General features: G+C 37.2%; 1 protein-coding gene across 1 annotated transcript in view; it reads right to left on the bottom strand.

Annotated features, from left to right (window-relative positions):
• Themis (thymocyte selection associated) overlaps positions 1-21437 on the bottom strand; it is a 201515-nt gene that overhangs the window by 98508 nt on the left and 81570 nt on the right. The gene's annotated exons all lie outside the window — the stretch shown is intronic.

The following is a 21437-nucleotide window of genomic DNA, read 5'->3' as shown; positions in this document are numbered from 1 at the left end:
ACATTAATGGAATTCTGAATGAGAGAATGACATTAAGATCTTAGGGACAAAGAAGTCCCTAGGGAAATGCAAGCTGGACTAAATAAAGACACTATAGGGAATTTTAGCCTTTGACACAGCTAGGGCATACACAGTTATAAATTTTAGCCTTTGACACAGTTATAGCATCTACCTTCTTCCTAGCCACAGAAACCTCACACTCTCTCTATTTAACTTTGTTTCTTTCACGAGAAACATCTTATCTGGCTTCCCACTGTGAATAACTATAATATATGTAGTGAAAGACAAAAGCAAAACCCAAAGGAACAAAGCAGCTGTTAAAACCAAATGCAAGTTGAATGCATGCCTGGGCTACATGAGACCCTGATTATCAACAAACCAATAACAATCAAGAAACAAACCAAATTCAAATATGGAAGAGATTTTGAAACTATCAGACGAAGTAAGTATTTAATGAGTGATCAATATGCAAAGTGAGACAGTGAAGGAAAAAAAGATGGGTAATGTAAGAGAGAGTTCTAGGAAAGTTCTAGGAAAAGAGCAACTGGAACAGAAACAAATAATGACTTGATCACTTACACAATAGGCTAGATACTGCCAAAGAAAACAATTGATAAGTTGGAAGATAAGCCAATAAAACAAAAGAGTTGAAAAAAATGAAACATAATAGCCAAGAATTGTGGGACAGATACAAAAGATGCAACACAAAAGTCAAGGGAACATTAGGAAGAAGAAAAAGAGGAAACAGAAGATATAGAAATAACAGCAGAGTGCTTTCCAAAATTTATGACACGGGCAACACTAAGCAATACATACCAAAAATCTCTACCTAGGAATATCATGTTCAAATAACATAAAGAAGTTATGAAGCTCTTTGCTCTGAGCTAAAACATTTCCTTCTTAGCAGGAGACTTACTAAGTTTGAGCAAAAAGTAAAACTTGATAACCTAAGTTTTAAAAGTGGGTAGAATTAGGGGAAGATATAATAAAACAGAATATGGTCATCCGTAAAGAAATACAGAAAGATGCAGCCAAACATTTGTAGCGTTCAGAAAGGAAATGATTAAATCACTTAAAGAAATAAAAGAAACAAAAGAATGTTCAAACAAAGAGCTGAAAGAATTGAAGGAAAAAACAGGAAAATACAGACAGATAGGTGAAGGAAATCAACAAAACGGTTCAAGATCTGAAGATAGAATTGGAAAAATTAAAGAAAACACAAATGGAGGAAATCATGGAGAGGGAGAACCTAGGAAAGAAAACAGGAACTACAGAGGTAAGCATAACCAATAGACTACAAGAGATGAAAGAAAGAATCTCAGGTGTGGAAGATACAATGGAAGTAATGGATGTATCCATCAAAGAAAATGATAAATCTAAGAAATTCCTGACACAAACCATCCAAGAAATCCAAGACAACATAAAAAGACAAAACCTAAGAATAATAGGAATAGAGGAAAAAGAAGATTCCCTCCTCCAAGGCCCAGAAAATATTTTCAACAAAATCATTGAAGAAAATTTCCCCAACTTAAAGGGGAAGCCTATAAGAATACAAGAGGCCTACAGAACACCTAATAAATTAGACCAGAAAAGAAAATCCTCCTGCCACATAATAATCAAAACAGTAAGTATACAGAACAAAAAAAAAAAAAAAATACTAAAAGTTGCAAGGGAAAAAGGCCAAGTAACATATAATGGCAAACCCATCAGAATCACACCTGACTTCTCAACAGAAACTATGAAAGCCAGAAGAGGTTGGACAAATATCATGCAGACCCTAAGAGAAGACAGACGTCAGCCTAGGTTACTATACCCCGCAAAACTCTCAGTCCTCATAGATGGAGAAAACAAGATATTCAATGACAAAAACAAATTTCAACAATACCTACACACAAATCCACTGATACAGAAGATACTAGAAGGAAAAATACAACCCAAGAAAACTACTTTTAAGAAAACACAGGAAATAAATAATTTCACTACAGCAAAAAAAAGTATCCAAATACACAAACATCAATATCAAAGGATCTAACAGCCACTGGTCATTAATCTCCCTCAACATCAATGGACTCAATTCTCCAATAAAAAGACACAGACTAATAGAATGGATGTGGAAACAAGACCCAACAATCTGTCGCATACAAGAAACACACCTAAGTCACAAAGATAGACATTACGTGAGAGTAAAGGGCTGGAAGACAGTTTTCCAAGCAAATGGACCCACGAAGCAAGCAGGAGTAGCCATCCTAATCTCTAATAAAGTAGATTTCCAACCAAAATCAATCAAAAGAGATAGAGAAGGACACTCATACTCATCAAGGAAAAAATCCACCAGGAAGATATCACAATCCTGAACATCTATGCCCCAAATTCAAGGGCACCCACATTTGTAAAAGAAACTTTAATAAAACTGAAACCACACATAGACCCCCACACATTAATAGTGGGAGATTTCAACACCCCGCTCTCAACAAAGGACCAGTCAACAAAACAGAAATTAAATAAAGAAACAATAACTCTGACAGAAGTCATGAATCAAATGGACCTCATGGACATCTACAGAATCTTTCACCCAAACACAAAAGAATTTACCTTCTTCTCAGCACCTCATGGAACCTTCTACAAAATAGACCACATAGTTTGTCATAAAGCAAGACTCAACAGATACAAGAAGATTGAAATAATCCCTTGTATCGTATCTGATCACCATGGACTAAAGCTGAACCTCAATGACAATAATAGCAAGAGGCCTACACACACATGGAAACTGAACAACTTGCTACTAAATGACAGCTGGGTAAGAGAAGAAATAAAGAAAGAAATTAAAGTCTTCCTAGAATTCAATGAAAATGAAGGCATAACATACCCAAACTTATGGGACACAATTAAAGCAATGCTAAGAGGAAAGTTCATAGCACTAAGTGCCTTCAAGAAGAAATTCAAAATATCTCATGTAAGCAACTTAATGACTCACTTAAAAGCCCTATTTAAAAAAAAAAAAAAAGAAGAAGCAGACACACCAAAGAGGAGTACACGGCTAGAAATAATCAAACTCAGCTCTGAAATCAATAAATTAGAAACAAATAAAACAATTCAAAGAATCAGTGAAACCAAGAGCTGGTTCTTTGAGAAAATCAACAAGATAGACAAACCCTTAGCCAAACTAACTAAAAGGCAGAGAGAAACTACCCAAATCAACAAAATCAGAAATGAAAAGGGGGACAAAACCACAGACACTGAAGAAATCCAAACAATAATTCGGTCTTACTTTCAAAGTCTATATGCCACAAGATTTGAAAATCTAAATGAAATGAACAATTTTTTTTGAACGATTCTACATGCCAAAGCTGAATCAAGACCAGGTAAACTAATTAAATAGTCCTATATCCCCTAAGAAATAAGAAATAGAAGCTGTCATCAAAAGTCTACCATGCAAAAAAAGCCCAGGGCCAGATGGCTTCAGTGCAGAATTCTACCAGACCTTCAAAGAAGAGCTAACACCAATACGCTTCAAACTATTCCACAGGATAGAAACAGAAGGAACACTACCAAACTCATTCTATGAAGCCACAGTCACCTTGGTACCTAAACCACACAAAGACCCAACAAAGAAAGAGAATTTCAGGCCAATCTCCCTCATGAACATCAATGCAAAAATACTCAACAAAATACTTGCAAACCGAATCCAAGAACACATCAAAGATATCATCCACTATGATCAAGTAGGCTTCATCCCAGGTTTGCAGGGGTGGTTCAATATACGGAAATCCATCAATGTGATGCACCATATAAACAAACTGAAGGAGAAAAACCACATGATCCTCTCCTTAGATGCTGAAAAGGCATTTGACAAAATCCCACATACATTCATATTTAAAGTCTTGGAGAGATCAGGGATACATGGCACATACCTGAACGTAGTAAAGGCAATATACAGCAAGCCTATAGCCAATATCAAACTCAATGGAGAGAAACTTAAATCATTCCCACTGAAATCAGGGACAAGGCAAGGATGCCCACTCTCTACATATCTCTTTAACATTGTTCTTAAAGTCCTTGCTGGAGGAATGAGACATTTGAAGGTGATCAAGGGGATACAAATTGGAAAGGAAGAAGTCAAATTATCACTATTTGCAGATGATAAGATAGTATACCTGAGTGATCCCAAAAATTCTACCAGGGAACTCCTACAGCTGATAAACACCTTCAGCAAAGTGGCTGGGTACAAAATTAATTCAAAAACATCAGTAGCCCTCCTGTATACAAAAGACAAAAGGGCTGAGAAATAAAGTAAGGAAACAACACACTTCACAATAGCCACAAAGGACATAAAGTACCTTGGTGTGAACTTAACCAAGCAAGTCAAACACTTGTATAAAAAAAAAAATTCCAGTCTCTAAAGACAGAATTAGAAGATATCAGAAGATGGAAAGATCTCCCATGCTCATGGCTTGGTAGGATTAATATAATAAAAATGGCCATCTTACCAAAAGCAATCTACAGATTCAATGCAATTCCCATCAAATTACAAACACAATTCTTTACAGACTTTGAAAGAAAAATTCTCACCTTCATATGGAACAACAAGAAACCCAGAATTGCTAAAACAATTCTCTACAGTAAAAGATCTTCAGGAGGTATCTCCATCCCTGATCTCAAACTGTACTATAGAGCAACAATAGTAAAAACTGCATGGTACTGGCATAGAAATAGACTGGTGGATCAATGGAATCAAATAGAAGACCCTGACATAAATGCACACACTCATGAATACCTGATTTTTGACAAAGATGCCAAAACCACTCAATGGAAAAAAGACAGCATCTTCAACAAATGGTGCTGGTCTAACTGGATGTAGAAAAATGCAAACAGATCTATACTTATCACCCTGCACAAAACTAAAGTCCAAGTGGATCAAAGACCTCAACATAAAATCAGACACACTAAACCGCTTAGAAGAAAAAGTGGGGAAGACCCTTGAACTCATTGGCACAGGAGACAACTTCCTGAAAAGAACACCAACAGCACTGGCTCTAAGAGCAACAATCAATAAATGGGACCTCATGAAACTGAAAAGCTTCTGTAAAGCAAAGGACACTGTCGTCAGAACAAAATGACAGCCTACAGATTGGGCAAGGATCTTCACCAACCCTATATCTGACAAAGGACTAATATCCAGTATATATAAAGAACTAAAGAAGTTAAACAGCAAAAAAATCAAGTAATCCAATTAAAAAACGGGGTACAAAGCTAAACAGAATTCTCTGCAGAGGAAGATCGAATGGCATAGAAACACTTAAAGAAATGCTCAACCTCATTAGCCATCAGGAAAATGCAAATCAAAACGACCCTAATATTTCGCCTTAAACCCATCAGAATGGCTAAGATCAAAAACTCAAGAGACTACACATGCTGGAGAGGTTGTGGAGAAAGAGGAACCCTCCACCACTGCTGGTGGGAATGTAAACTTGTACAACCTCTCTGGAATACAATCTGGCGCTTTCTCAGACAACTAGGAATAGCGCTTCCTCAAGATCCAGCTATACCACTCATATATATATATATATATATATATATATATGTATATATATATATATATATCTCCAAGAGTCTCAAGTACATAGTAAGGACATTTGCTCAGCCATGTTTGTAGCAGCCTTATTTGTAAAAGCCAGAAGCTGGAAACAGCCCAGATGTCCCTCAGTGGAGGAATGGATGCACAAATTGTGGTATACCTACACAATGGAATATTACTCAGCAATAAAAAACAAGGAAATCATGAAATTTGCAAGTAAATGATGGGATCTGGAAAAGATCATCCTGAGTAAGCTATCCAAGAAGCAGAAAGACGCACATGGTATATACTCACTCATATAGACATCTAATATAGGATAAACCTACTACAATCTGTACACCTAAAGAAACTAATCAAGAGGGAGGACTCTTGCTAAAATGCTCAATCCCTATCCAGAAAGGCAAGAAAGATGGACATCAGAAGAAGGAGAAAAGAGGGAACAAGTCAGGAGCCTGACACAGAGGACCTCTGAAAGACTCTGCCCTGCAGACTATAAATGCATATGCTGAGACTTATGGGCAACCTTTGGGCAGAGTGCAGGGAATCTTAGGAAAGAAGTGGGAAACAGTAATATCTGGAGAAGACAGGAACTCCACAAGGAGACCAACAGAACCAAAAATTCTGAGCACAGGGGTCTTTCCTGAGACTGATACTCCAACCAAGGACTATGCCTGGAGATAACCTAAGACCCCTGCACAGATGTAGCCCATGGCAGTTCAGTATCCAAGTGGGTTCCATTGTAATAGGAACAGGGACTGTCTCTGACATGAACTGATTGGCCTGCTCTTTAATTACCTCTCCCTGAGGGGGAAGCAGCATTACCAGGCCACAGAAGAAGACAATGCAGCCACTCCTGATGAGACCTAATTGACTAGGATCAGAAGGAAGGAAAAGAAGACCTCCCCTATCAATGGACTTGGGGAGGGGCATGCATGCAGAGGGTGGAGGAAGGGAGGGATTTGGACAGGAGGAGGGAGGGAACCACAGGGGGGATACAAAGTGAATAAAGTGTAATTAATAAAGAATTAAAAAGAAAACAGAAACAAAACAAAACAAAAAAAAAGAATACTTGGACAAATAAAACATTCTATTTTCTAAATAAGATAAAAGTGGGTAGATGTAACTACTCCTGTAGTGAGTACTGTTACACGAAAAGGTCCCCCAGATCTCTTCTGCTCTTTCATTTTTCTCAGAAAAATGGTGTCAACTGCTTTTATTTAAGATATCTATAGCACAAGGAGGAAAATCACATTTTAAATAAATTTATAAACCATTTTGATTCCCCCAATTACATTTTGTAATATATAGCTCTAGCTGTTTATGTGTATGTGTGTGTGCACTTACATGTACTCATGTTTGTGTGCATTTGTGAGCATGCAAGCGCGTTATGAGTTCTCTTAACAATTGTTACGTTACAATTGGAAAAATGAAACTCCTTCCCTGATAAAAACCAATGTAGAGAGAATGTAAGCTGAGTTAGAAAATGTCACTTGCTGAAGTGTTGTCTTTGACTTCAAAATGATAGACAGATAAGACAGCAGTATCTCAGCATGAGAGGCATTCCTGGAGGTATTTGTTGCAAATTTTCTAGTTTGAAACTAGACTGAGGCAGAAGCAATATGTATTTGACAATCATAGTTTAGACTTTCCAAATCTTCCTTCTGGGTAAATATGAATTATTCTAGCTGGGTACGTTATCAGGCCATCCAAAGGGAATTGTTATGAAAAACAATTGATTCCATTTTCTCTAAAACACCAAGACTGGTTCCTCCCTATGTTCCCGAGTCATTTCACATCTCTCTTTCTCTCTTTCTCCTTGTTATTTCAGACAAAAATGCCCTCTGTTTAGAACAAATGTTATTCAAAGAGTCCCACCTTTCTGCATGCCCACAAGAGAGACACTCTTATTTTAGTATGTGTTTTGAAGACCACACTGAAAGACTATCTTTCAAGAGAAAACAAAAAATTACATTTTATCTTGGTTGGTATCAGGAAATACACATTTCTTTGGATACATAATTTTCACTTGTAGAATACACGGAAATTTTGGCTCCAGTGGTCTCACTGAGATCACGAAGGGAGGGGAGTTTCTACATGAACTGAGGTCTTATAAGTTCTTATATCCGTGGTTTCTCTCCACTTACATTTCTCCTCTATTGTTGTGTAAGCGGACGGATGGTGATTACTTACTCATTGGCAAGTTTCCCTTTGTAAGTTTGATGTCTTCGTCAGTTGCCTTTTAAGACTAAGGATTTGCTTTTCCACAAGGCACTTTTGTAAATTCCATCTCCACACATCAGCCAGCGAGTTGTTACAGTCTTAGAATGGATCGTGCTCTTTATTAGATCATTGTTGTGAGTCTTAGTAGTAATTTCTGAGTTCTGTATTGTACCCAACCCTCAAGCTAAATTTTGCTTTCTAGTTCAACCATTTTTACCTGAATTTTCTCGGTTAATTATTTTGTGATTTTTTTTTTCAAACTTTATTTCAAGTGAGCAAAGGTTACACTTTGCAGTTTTTCTAGATAATCTCTTTCAACTTATGTTCACATTTTATTCATTTTTTAAAGATTTTTCTTTAAACTTATTTTATCTATCTATCTATTCATTTATATATTTATTTGAGACCGGGTCTTATTATGTAGAACTGGATATCGTGGAACTCACATGTAGACCGGAGCAGCCTCAGACTCATAGAGATATTCCTGCCTCTGCCACCCAAGATTCAAATTAAAACTGTGTGCCACTATATCCAGTTAACACATTTTCATGTTTTTAAACATAAAAGAAGCCAAAACCATTCAATGGAAAAAAGACAGCACCTTCAACAAATAGTGCTGGTCCAACTGGATGTCTACATGCAGAAAAATGAAAATAGATCCATATTTATCACCCTGTACAAAACTAAAGTTCAAGTGGATCAAAGACCTTAACCTAAAACCATATATTCTAAATCAGTTAGAAGAAAAAGTGGGGAAGAGCCTTGAACTCATTGGCACAGGAGACAACTTCCTGAACTGAATGCCAATAGCACAGGCTCTGAGAGGAATAATTAATAAATGGAACCTCGGGAAACTGAAAAGCTTCTGTAAAGCAAAAGACACTGTTGTCAGAACAAAACGACAGCTTACAGACTGGGAAAGGATCTTCACCAGCCCTATATCTAACAGAGGGCTAATATCCAGAATATATAAAGAACTAAAGAAGTTAAAAAGCAATAAATCAAACAATCCAATTAAAAAAATGGGGTACAGAGCTAAACAGAGAATTCTCTGTAGAGGAATATAGAATGGCAGAGAAACACTTAAAGAGATGCTCATCCTTGGCCAATAGAGAGATGCAAATCAAAATGACCCTGAGATTTCACCTTACACCCATCAAAATGACTAAAATAGAAAACTCAAATGACAAAACATGCTGAAGAGGTTGCGGAGAAAGGGGAACCCTCCTCCATTGCTGGTGGGAATGTAAACTGGTACAACCACTTTGGAAATCAATCTTCACTTTCTCAGACAATTAGGAATAGTGCTTCCTCAAGATCCAGCTATACCACTCCTAGGCATATCTCCAAAAGTTGCTCAAGTACACAACAAGGACATTTTCTCAACCGTGTTCATTGCAGGTTTATTTGTAATAGCCAGAGTCTGGAAACAACTCATATGTCCTCCAGCTGAGGAATGGATACAGAAATTGTGGTACATCTACACAATGGAATACTACTCAGCAATTAAAAACGAGGAAATCATGAAATTTGCAGGCAAATGGTGGGATCTAGAAAAGATCATTCTGCGTGAAGTATCCCAGAAGGAGAAAGACACACATGGCATTTACCACTTATTTAGACCTATAAGATATGATAAACATCATGAAATCTATACACCTAAAAAAGATAAACAAGAAAGAGGACCCAGGGTAAGATGATCAATCCTCACTTAGAAAGACAAATGGGATGGGCATTGGATGTAAGAGAAAACAAGTAACAGGACAGGAGCCTACCACAAAGGGCCTCTGAAAGACTCTACATAGTAGTGTTTCAAAGAAGATACTGAGACTCATAATCAAACCTTCAGCAAGTTTCAGGGAATCATATGAAAGAAGGGGGAGTTAATATGACCTGGAGAGGACAGGAGCTCCACAAGGACCAAATATATCTGGGCACAGGGGTCTTTTATGAGACTGTTTCTCCAATCAAGGAGATATATGGATATAACCTAGAACCTCTGCTTGGATGTAGCCCATGGTAGCTCAGTATCCATGTGGGCACCCTAGCTAGTAAGGGGAACAGGGACTATTTCTAACATGAACTCAATGGTGGGCTCTTTGACCTTCCCATCCCCCAAGGGAGGAGCCGCCCTGCTAGGCCACAGAGGAGGACTTTGCAGCCAGTCCTGAAGATACCTGGTAAACCAGGGTCAGATGATAGGGGAGGAGGTCCTCCCTTATCAGTGGACTTGGAAAGTGGCAGGAAGGAGTTGAGGCAGGAGGATTGGGAGAGAATTAGGGAACAGGATACACCTGGGATGCAAAGTTAATAAAATGTAACTAATAATAGAATTGTTATAAACCTTGAGATTTGAAAACAATGCCCCTCATTAAGAAATCAAGTCATATAAAGTTTTAACAGTAAAACACTGTAAAATCAAAACAACATCACGTATTCCCAATATACTACAAGATACAACAATCTTTCTGAAAAGGAAGAATAGGGGCATGGAAAGTATATTTGGGACCAAAGTAAAGGCAAAATCAAACACAAAGACACAACTGTTGCTTTATCCATAGAACCCGTAACCCAGTTATGACCCGTGAGATACAATTTTATATTGATCCATACAGCTGAGACAATATAAATCTCCAAACATCACACATACATTTTCCTTAATATGTCTGAAGATAGACCTCTCTACCTGACTCTTTATTATGTTATGGACTTAATGTCAAAACCACAATATTCAGATTATTCACAATTTTCAGATTATTTCTAGATATTTCACAATTGATATTAAGCCTTTAGTCAATACGCAAATTTTCTGTTATTCCTTGTAGTTCCTCTTTTTCTTTTTTCTATTCTTCTTTCATTTTTTCTTTTTATTATTCTTTGAGAGAATGTCTCACTTCGAATCCTGGTCTGACCCTGACAGCACTGTGTACCTCAAGTGGCATTACTTCCTGATCCTCTGCAGGGCCCTGGAGTGCTAGGATTACATGTCTGTGTCACCATGCACAATTCAAGTTACAATTTTCAAATTGTATTTCACAATAAGAAACCTAACAAGGCTCTTTCCTGAGTAATTACAGCCTTTGTTTATATCTCAATTTATATTCTCCTTTGACTAATACAAATGATTGCTTAACCTCAAGTTCTCAGAAGTAAACATGAATGTTTGGTGGGACATATTTCATTCCTTATCATTTATGTCATCTTATGTGTGTCAAATTTGTATTTTTATTCTGTCCAGAAATGTCTGTGTGTTAATAAATATCAAAAAATGAAAAGAAAAAAGAAATCAAGTCATTTAAAATGAAGAATGTGTTCTTGTTGCATGTTTATTCGGGACACTATTTTACTTTCCACACTTTTATTTTGTTTATCTAAGCTGAGGAAAATACATTACTAAGTATGTTTTATGCTAGATCTATTTCAAGATATTTTCTACAGGTTGGGTTTGTTTGTTTGTTTGTTTGTTTGTTTTTAAGACAGGGTTTCCTTACTCATCCTAGCTGGTTTCAACTTGTGATAATCCTCACCTGTACTTACTGGGTCTGGCACACTATCATTATTTTTACACCTAATTAGGATTGGGCTAGAATTCCTGCTTAATCAAACACTGATCTAAGTCTGGCTGCGAAGATACCTTGTCTATTAACCCCTGAAATCAATAAACGTCTTAGAACTAATGAAGAAATTCTGCCTCAGGTTTACACCAATAACTCATGCCTGCATTTCCACCCTGGCTTAGGGTAGAATAAGGCTTAGGACTTAATATCAGTTCTATATTTTCAAAAGTCAATTCTTTCAAATAAACAAATAATATTACATACACAAAAACTATGTATGTGTATATAGGTGTGTGAATACATGCATATATATTTCTCTGAGGAACAATAACAGAAAAAATATTAGCGTTTAGTAGAATAAAAACAAATATACATTAAGAAAATAACTACATTCTCCTGCTAGTCTTTTGTAATTTCTGTTAGCAATAATTAAATAAGCAAAGTGGAAGCTAACTAGTCTATCCTCAGAGTTGATACCACATCAGCACCGAATGTTCACAGATGCATCAAGAAAAGCACAAGTATCCAAAATTATCCTTTAGTTAGGAATGTAAATAATAACAGCTTCAGTGCCATAAAGTTAGCATTCTTTTTTGAACTATTAAAATCACAAATATACTACCATAACAAATCAAATCCATGTGAGGAGTCAGAAAAAATGTTGTTGTTACCTAAATAGGATCAAGTGTATGGTTTTATTTAAATATTTGTTTATGAACAATATTTTATTGCTTTATTCACACATTCTTGCACTTGATTTACCGAGTATTTAGTGAATATTTATTATATCTGAAGCTTTAAGATAAATGTAGGGGACAGGAGCTCCACGAGGAGAGAAAAAAATCTGGGCACAGGGGACTTTTCTGAGACGGATATTCCAACCAAGGAACATTCACAGAGATAATCTAGAACCCCTGCACATATGTAGCCCATAGCAGCTCAGTGTCCAAGTGGGTTTCCTAGTAATGGGAAGAGGGACTGCCTCTGACATGAACTGATTGGCCTGCTCTTTGATCACTTTCCCCTGAGGGTGCAGCCTTACCAGGTCACAGAGGAAGACAATGCAGCCACTCCTGATGAGACCTGATAGACTAGGATCAGAAGGAAGGGGAGGAGGACCTCCCCTATCAGTGGACTGGGGGAGGGGCATGGGTGGAGAAGGGAGAGGAAAGGTGGGATTGGGAAGGGATGAGGGAGGGGGCTACAGTTGGGATACAAATTGAATAAACTGTAGCTAATAAAAAAATAAAGAAATTTTAAAAATAAATGTAAATACCCTAGAACTTGACTGTTATTTCTTTATGCTACTAAACATTATTTTACTAAAATATTGTTGTATTTATACAATAAATTAATATTTGCAAAATTATCATGTAGTTGTTTCAGAACTTACAGTAGGTCTAGTCAAAATTCTGGCTTAGGACTATGTCTAATGAACAGAGAGAATTGTTCGTAAAATGTATCTTTCCAATTCTCTTATCCCTCAAAGTTATCCCAAGGATAAAATAGTGAAACAGAGAGAGAAGAGAGAGAGAAGGAGTTAGAGTCAGCAAATTTGATATCTGCAAAGTGAAATGTAAAGGAAGACAAAAATCAGCTGTAAGAAAGAGAAATGGTTCGGTAGACTAGGAGAAAGAACCAGCGTGTGCCTGATATGGATGAAAGTAAGCCTTTCTTATTCCTCAGAGTTCCCAAAAATGCTTAGGAAGTGGAGACACAAGCCATTCACATGTGAAAATGAAGAAAGGGGTTGAAAACAAGTTTATTTGAATGTCGGAACATTAACCTCACTATTCTAGGGATGATGGGAAAGCCCCTTGCAACCGCTCTTACACAGGAAACAGGACGGGACCCCAGAACCTGGGACACTGGAAGGAAGTATAAGTCTGAAAACAATGATGCTGCCTAAAACTGTAGGGACCGTGCAGAGTCAACTGCTCAACACTCAGATTCAATAATCCCATAGCCCCTGAAGAGAGCAGAAAGATATCTCAGTGAAAACCATGTAGATTCTGAGGAAAGATCCTAGAACCAGGGCAGGCAATGCCCAGTGAGACAGCTGCATGGAGAAGTCTAGAACTCACCAACACAGACCCAGAACTAGTACCTCAGCTGAAACTTTGTTTGAAGCACCGCCCATGTAACTAAAAACACATGGCAAACAGTTGGCAGGCACTCCATGAAACCACTTAACCAGAACGATAGATCCAAACTTGAAGAAAAAAATAAATAAAACAGGAAACCAAATGAAGGATAAGAAAATACAGGTAACAACATTAAAACTATAAGAAAATATAAAAAATTCTCTGGAGTAAAATACTGCACCATTAAAGCTAGGTTTGGGATAACATGTGTAAAATTATGTACATTATAATTCTTAGAATTTAAAAATACAAAAGCGGAAATTTAAAATGTACTCTGATGGTGGCACTGTTGTTAAGGAACTTTCCATGAAGGTAAACCAAATCAAGGAGGCAAAGCAGAAAAGTCTTAATTTGGAGTTGAGGCTTTAATATGCAATTGGAAGGGTTTTTTTTTTTTTTTAGAAGACAGATCACAAAATATGACTAAAAAGACGTTAACAAAAAAAAAAATCTTTTCAGAAAAGAATCACCTAAATTTCCAGATCCAAAATTGTCATCACTAGATCTGACCCACCACAGCCCACAGCAGAAACCACAGGATGCTGCCACCATCTCCCAAGGGCAAGTACGGAAGGTGGAGGAGAAGAGACTTTGAGAAATCATTGTCCACCTAGAATTGTATAGTGGCTAAACTGTACCATGTGTGGGTGTGGGACATAAAGAGTTCTCAAACCTGCAGATTCTTGACTTATCTTAGAAAGCATGTGGAGGGTTAGGCCTTGTCAGAACTGGAAGAAAATGCAGAGAGAGGAAATTCCCTATTGGTTATGAAAATACCTATTGAACACAGAAGCAAGGCAGAGGAAGTCACCATCAGGCTGTGGTGTAATGAAGCCCATACATGATAGGTCTATACTCCAGTAGATTAAGGTAGGAAAATAAGAATGGGGGATTCCAGAAGGAATGCCCTTGGGGGAAAATTAATGCATCCGGTGGGCTTCTTTCTTTCTTTCTTTCTTTCTTTCTTTCTTTCTTTCTTTCTCTTTCTTTCTTTCTTTCTTTCTTTCCTTTTCGTTTTCTTTCTATAAATATCTTGGAGATTTAGGGAAAGATTGAAAAGTACAAGCCAAAAATAACAAGGTCCCCATAACAGAAAAAGTTATACTCATCATAAACTACTTGGGTTAGCATCATATTAACATATTTAACTGGTATTGAAAATGGTACTGTGAGTGAGAAATTGGAAACGGGAAATCAAACTGGAAGAGAAAGTATATCCTGAGGGATGCTTGAGAAAGTTAGTTGTTATTATCTAAAATGATCCATGACTTGGAAACCACTCATGTTCCTATTATTTGGAAACAGAAAGGCAAATACTAGAAAGCAGGGGAGAAAAATACTAAAAATGGGTTACCTCAAAGTAGGAGAATGGAGGGGAAATTTGTAAACAGTCAAAGCCAGGAGGTTTGTCTGTAATTTTGTCATATCTTTCTTGATTATTATTATTATTATTAGTTTCTTTGATTTTTATGAAAGTTGAAAATATTTTTTAAATTAAATGATAGTAGGGGAATATTCCAGGAAAACAGCGTGGTGAAGCCTAAGGCATTAGGAAACTACAAATGAACTTATTTTTCTCCATTTATTATCACTTACTATACAATACCCAAAACTATTTTGCTGAGTCTTCATTTTAGTTAGTGGTTTCAACCATCTGCTTATGACATGAGTTGATGTTTTTATATAACTTGGTGAAGATGGCTCCCCAAGCTTTGGGAAGCATTAAGATTTCCTCTAAAAGACAAAAAGGATCTATATGAAGCTGACATTTTTTAGTTAAGAGGAAACTAATTATTAATCTATGCCTTAAGACATAATATTTACAAAATCAATATTCAGGATCTCTATTTTTAAAGAGCAAAATTAAATGAAGGACTCAATTTTTCCTTTGTAAATACTGAAACTTCCATGTTGCCCAATCACATGAATTTTTTATTGTTTTAAGAAAGTGAACATACATTTTGAAATTACTTATATGAGCCCAGTACTTACATGTTTTGAATAGTTACCTCTCCTGAGAATGTAGTAACTCCTTGATCATCTATGAGAGCTTCTGATAGCCAGGAAGATATTAAGTCAATAACAAGTTGACCAGAAACCAGGAACATGTTTTCCTTTAACAAAGCAGTTCTCAGCCTTCCTTATGCTATGACCCTTTAATACAGTTCCTCATGTTGTGGTGATCTCCAACCATAAAATTATTTTTGTTGCTACGTCATAACTGTAATTTTTTACTGCTACACATTGCCATGTAAACATCTGGATTTTCTGATGGTCCTATGTCACCCCTATGCATGGGTCTTTCAACACCGAAAGGGGTTGCAACCCACATGAGAACTGCTGCAATGTTTCTGCTGCTTTTACTTTTTCTGGGATAAAAATTGTCACATCAATAACATATCAAAAACCAGCCATAAGAGTAAAATATTCATATTTTCTCTTTTTAAATACTTGCCATGTTGTTCTTTTTAGGAAATAAATATTCCATTGCCTCTTAGATGATTTTCCATCTTCCTCTAAGGTTACTATAAAACATCCCATCCCTCCCAGACAAGTGCTTTTTCTTGTCAGTTTGTGGGGGGCGGGGAAGCGATCAAGCCTAAGGAGTTTAGAATCTTCCTGATACCCAGGCACAGTAAACCCAACTGTGTAAATCTCTAAAATTTAAGGATCATCTGACCTCAGTCCAAACAAATACTGCAGAAAAAGACGATGGTAGAGTCAAAGTATCATTTCCTTGTCATCTTTAGAGGGAAATAAGGATAACACAAAAGTTTTTAAATTGTGTCACTTGTGATGGGTTCCCATCTATGTTTTTATAAAATATTCTACAGTCTGTATACATGCAAGCTACTCTCATACCTCATATACCCTGAGCTGCCAACACAGATAAGAAGTAACATTTAAATTTTTCCTGAATAAAAATGAATCAGAACCATGAATGTGAAAATTTTATTTTAATATACAGTAGAGACCTTGTTAAAACATTTCATGAAGCATGTTTTAAAAAAGGTTGGTTATTGGTTAGTTTAAAAAAAAATCTATTTAAATCTACTTGGACAGTTTTCTGCAGCACCCCCTGGGCCCAGGTTTTTTGTCGATGTTGTTCTCCTTATGGAGCTTCTTTCCACTTCAGGTCTTTCTATCTCTCCCTTCCTCCATAAGATTCCCTGCACTCTGCCCAAAGTTTTCCTATGAGTGTCAGCATCTGCTTCAATACTCTGATGGGTAGAGCCTTTCAACATCCTTAGTCCTACAGGAAATTCAAATCAAAACAACCCTGAGATTCCACCTTACACCCATCAGAATGACTAAGATCAAAAACTCAAGGCATGACACATGCTGGAGAGGACATGGAGAAAGGGGACTCTCCTCCATTGCTGGGGGAATGTATCATTGTAAAACCACTTTGGAAATCAATCTGGTGCTTTCTCAGAAAATTAGGAATAGTGCTACCACAAGCAGGCATACCTCCAGCTATACCACTCCTGGGTATATATCTGAAAAATATTCAACCATACAACAATGACATATGCTCAACTATGTTCATAGCAGCTTTGTTCATAATAGACAGAATCTGGAATATCCCTCAACTGAAGAATGGATTCAGAAGTTGTGGTACATTTATACAATGGAATACTACTCAGCAATGAAAAACAAGGAAATCATGAAATTTACAGGAAAATGGATGGAATTAGAAAAGATCATCCTGAGTGAGGTAACGTAGATCCAGAAAGACACAAATAGTATATACTCACTTAGAAGTGGATAAATTAGCCATATAAGAAGGATAAACATACTAAAATCTATAGTCCTAAAGAAGCTAAACAACAAGCAGAATCCTAGGGAAGAGGCTTAATCCTCATTCAGAAGGGCAGACAGGATAGACATCAGAAGTAGAAGACAAGACAGGAGGCTTCCACATGGGGTATCTGAAAGACACCACCCATCAGGGTATTGAAGAAAACATTGAATAGAACTTTCATACACTGAATTTTCTGCTGGAATTACGATGTTTCCATGTTCTGCCTCTCCCACCTTAACAGTCTTTCTTGATTAGGATAAATCTCAAATTTATGTATTTGGTTAGTCTTTATGACTTTTTGTGAATGCTTACACTCCACACACACACACACACACACACATCTGCCATGTGTATTTTCATGTTTATCTCTGTCTGCACTCTTTTAGATAGATAGATAGATAGATAGATAGATAGATAGATAGATAGATAGATAGATGTGCTGAATTTCTACTCACTCGCTTTCCTACTTTTCCACCAATTAAGCTTGACTTTGGTTTTAATTTTTTCCTTGCATGGTTTGAGTACATCTCATTCATCTATCAACACTTGATTCCTAATCCAAATTCATTAAAAGCCATAACTTCTCTGTCCACATGTTTAGGTTCTGGGTTTGCTCTCATTTGTAAGCATGTGACAAGGTGGAAAATGATAATTGTAGAAAATTAGCTGAGTTGAAAATTTTAAAAATGCTATCTATTATTCATAAACAGTAAGAAAATCTCAATCATTCATCTCAGTTGCATGATTTGGGACAGCTACCAGAACACTACTGTGAATTCTAAAATTTGCTGTGGTCTAAAAATTTATAAAATCAAACTATTCCTATACCTTTAGTACAAAATGAATTGAATAAATTTTTAATTAATACTTTTAGCATGATAGAATTTAACACACAATTCCCAAATCTGTCAGAATACTCCCATAAGTATGTAAGGACAATGAGGACAGAAAAAAAATCAATTTTGAGACATTTAAGGAGGGAAAGGAGGGAGCTTTTGACGAAATATTTTGATCTACTACTTAATGATCTTAACTTTTTACTATTACCTTATTTCACTTTCTTTTTTAAATTTTTTTCTTTGCCTTTCTTTCTTTCTTTCTTTCTTTCTTTCCCCAATGTAAGCCCCTCCCTCACCTTCTCCTAGTCCCACCCCATCCTCCCTTTTCCTAGTCCCCTGATAGGGGAGGACAGCCTCCTCTTCTGTCTCACCCTAGCCTATGAGGCCTCATCAGGGCTGGCTGCAATATCTTCCTCTATTGCCTGGCAAGGCTTCACCACTCAGGGGTAGTTGAATAAAGAGAATGCCACTGATTTCATGTGAGAGACAGCCCTTGCTCCCCTTAATAGGGAACCCACTTGGAAACTGAGCAGCCTATGGGCTTCCTCTGAGCAGGGGTTCTAGGTCTTTTCCATGCATGGTCCTTGGTTGGAGTATCAGTCTCTGAAGAACCCCTTGAGCCCAGGTATTTTGGCTCTTTTGTTCTCCTTGTGGAGTTCCTGTCCCCTCCAGCTCTTTCTCTCTCCCTCCCTCTTCTTCCATAAGTTTTCCTGAACTCTGCCCAAATTTCTTGGTATCTCCTTCAATACTCTTGTGGGTAGAGTCTTTCAGAGGTTCACTGTGAAAGGTTTTGTCCTGTTCCTTGTCTTCTATTTCCTTGCCTTCTCCTTCTTCCCATGTCTATCCTGTTTGCCTTTCTGAGTGACATTTCAGCCTCTTCCCTAGGGTCTTCCTTGTTGTTTAGCTTCTTTAGGACTATGGATTTTATTATGTTTATCCTATATTATATTATGTTTATCCTAAATATACATTTATAAATGAGTATATACCATATGTGTCTTTTTGCTTCTGGGTTACCTCACACAGGATGATCTTTAACCAGACTCACTAAATCTGTTAGAAGAAAAAGTGGGGAAGAGCCTTGAACTCATTGGCACAGGAGACAACTTTCTGAACAGAACACCAACAGCACAGGCTCTAAGATCAACATCAATAAACTGGACCTCATGAAACTGAAAAGCTTCTGTAAAGCAAAGGACAGTCATCAGAACAAAACAACTGCCTACAGACTGGGAAAAGATCTTCACCAACCCTACATCTGACAGAGGGCTAATATCCAGAATATATAAAGAACTGAAAAAGTTAAACTCCAACAAACCAAGTAATCCAATTTAAAAAATAGAATACAGAGCTAAACAGAGAATTCTCAACAGAGGAATATCGAAAGGCAGAGAAACACTTAAAGAAATGTTCAATGTCCTTAGTCATCTGGGGAATGAAAATCCAAATGACCCTGATATTATATCTCACACCCTATATCACATACCTCACATACCATCAAAAATCTCAAGGGATGATGCATGCTGGAGAGGTTGTGGAGAAAGGGGATCCCTTGTCCATTGCTGGTGGGGATGTAAACTTGTACAAACACTTTGGAAATCAATCTGGCGATTTCTCAGAAAATTAGGAATAGTGCTACCTCAAGATTCTACTCTACCACTCCTGGGCATATATCCAAAAGATGCCCCACCATTCAATAAAGACATTTGCTCAACTATGTTCAAAGCAGCTTTATTTGTAATAGCCAGAATCTGGAAACAACCTAGATGTCCCTCAACGGAGGAGTGGATACAAAAGTGTGGCGCATTTACACAATGGAATACTACTCAGCAATTAAAAACAGGGAAATCATGAAATAGCAAGCAAATGATCAGAACTAGAAAAGATCATCTTGAATGAGGTAACCCAGAAGCAGAAAGACACATGATATTTACTCACTTGTACGTGGATATTAGCCATGTAATAGAGGATAAACATAAAAAAAAAATCTATAGCCCTAAAGAAGCTAAGCAACAAGGAGGACCCAAGGGAAGATGCTTAATTCTCATTCAGAAGGGCAAACAGGATAGATGTTGGAAGTAGAAGACAGGGAAGGATAGGAGACTTTCACAGGGGGCCTCTGAAAGACTCTACCCACCAGGGTATCAAAGGAGATACTGAGACTCTTAGCCAAACTTTGGGCAGAGTGCTGGAATCCTATGGAAGAAAAGGGAGACAGAAAGACCTGAAGAGGACAGGAACTCCACAAGGAAAAAAACAGAGCCAAAATACCTGGGCCCAAGGGAGCCTGCAGAGACCAATACTGCAACCAAGGACCATTCATGGAGAGGACCTAGACCCTTTGTTTAAAGGAAGGCCATTGGCTGCTCAGTTTTCAAGTGGGCTCCTTCATAAGTAAAGCAGGGGTTGTCGCTGACATGAACTCAGTGGCTGGCTCTTTGATCACCTCCCCTTGGGTGGTGCAGCCTTGACAGGTCACAGAAGAAGATGATACAGCCAGCCTTGATGAGACCTGATAAGCTAGGGTTAGAGAGAAGGGGAAGAGGTCCTCCCTTACCAGGGGACTAGGGAAGGGGCATAGGGGAAGAGGGAGGAAAGGTAGGACTGAGAGATGAGGGAGATGGGAGACAAAGTGAATAAATTGTAATAAACAAAAATATATATAAAATTAAATTTAAAAAAAAAAAACACCGCATTGAGGGGTTAGGATTTGAGATTATATGCATATAAGGCCTCAATTAAATTATATAAAAACAGTAAATTTATATGTCAATGTCATTGTTTTATATTCACCTTAAGGAATAAAAATAAATGCAGTCAAATTCAAAAAAAGAAACAGAAAAAAGAGAGAGAGAAAAACTCACTTTATTTCACTTTCAAAGGAGCTTCAAAAGGGCAAACACAGCTTACCCAAAGCTCACATTTAGAAAGTTACTGAGCCTTGGATTTCACCTGTGGTAAGTAACTGTCCTGCTCTTCAGCTGTATTCTTTGCTACTGTTTTTTTTATTTTTTATTTTTATTTTTTTTTTTATTTTGAGACAGTCTTGTTAAGTTGACCAGGCTGGCCATGTGCCACCGAGGCAGATCTGAACTTGCCATCCTCCTGCCTCAACCTCCAGAGAAGCTAGGATTATTGGGCATGCTATCAGGCTTGAGTAGAAACTGCTTCAAAATTCTGTAATCTACTGATTGCCCACATAATGTACCATAAGTTTGAAAATTTAAGGTATCAATATCTCTGGGAGAACAATGCTCTCTGCAGATATCTTAAAATATAATATATATTACAATGTGA

Source organism: Meriones unguiculatus, chromosome 20 (genome assembly GCF_030254825.1).
Source record: "Meriones unguiculatus strain TT.TT164.6M chromosome 20, Bangor_MerUng_6.1, whole genome shotgun sequence".
Lineage (NCBI taxonomy): Eukaryota > Metazoa > Chordata > Mammalia > Rodentia > Muridae > Meriones > Meriones unguiculatus.
This window is presented reverse-complemented; position numbering and strand designations above follow the sequence as displayed.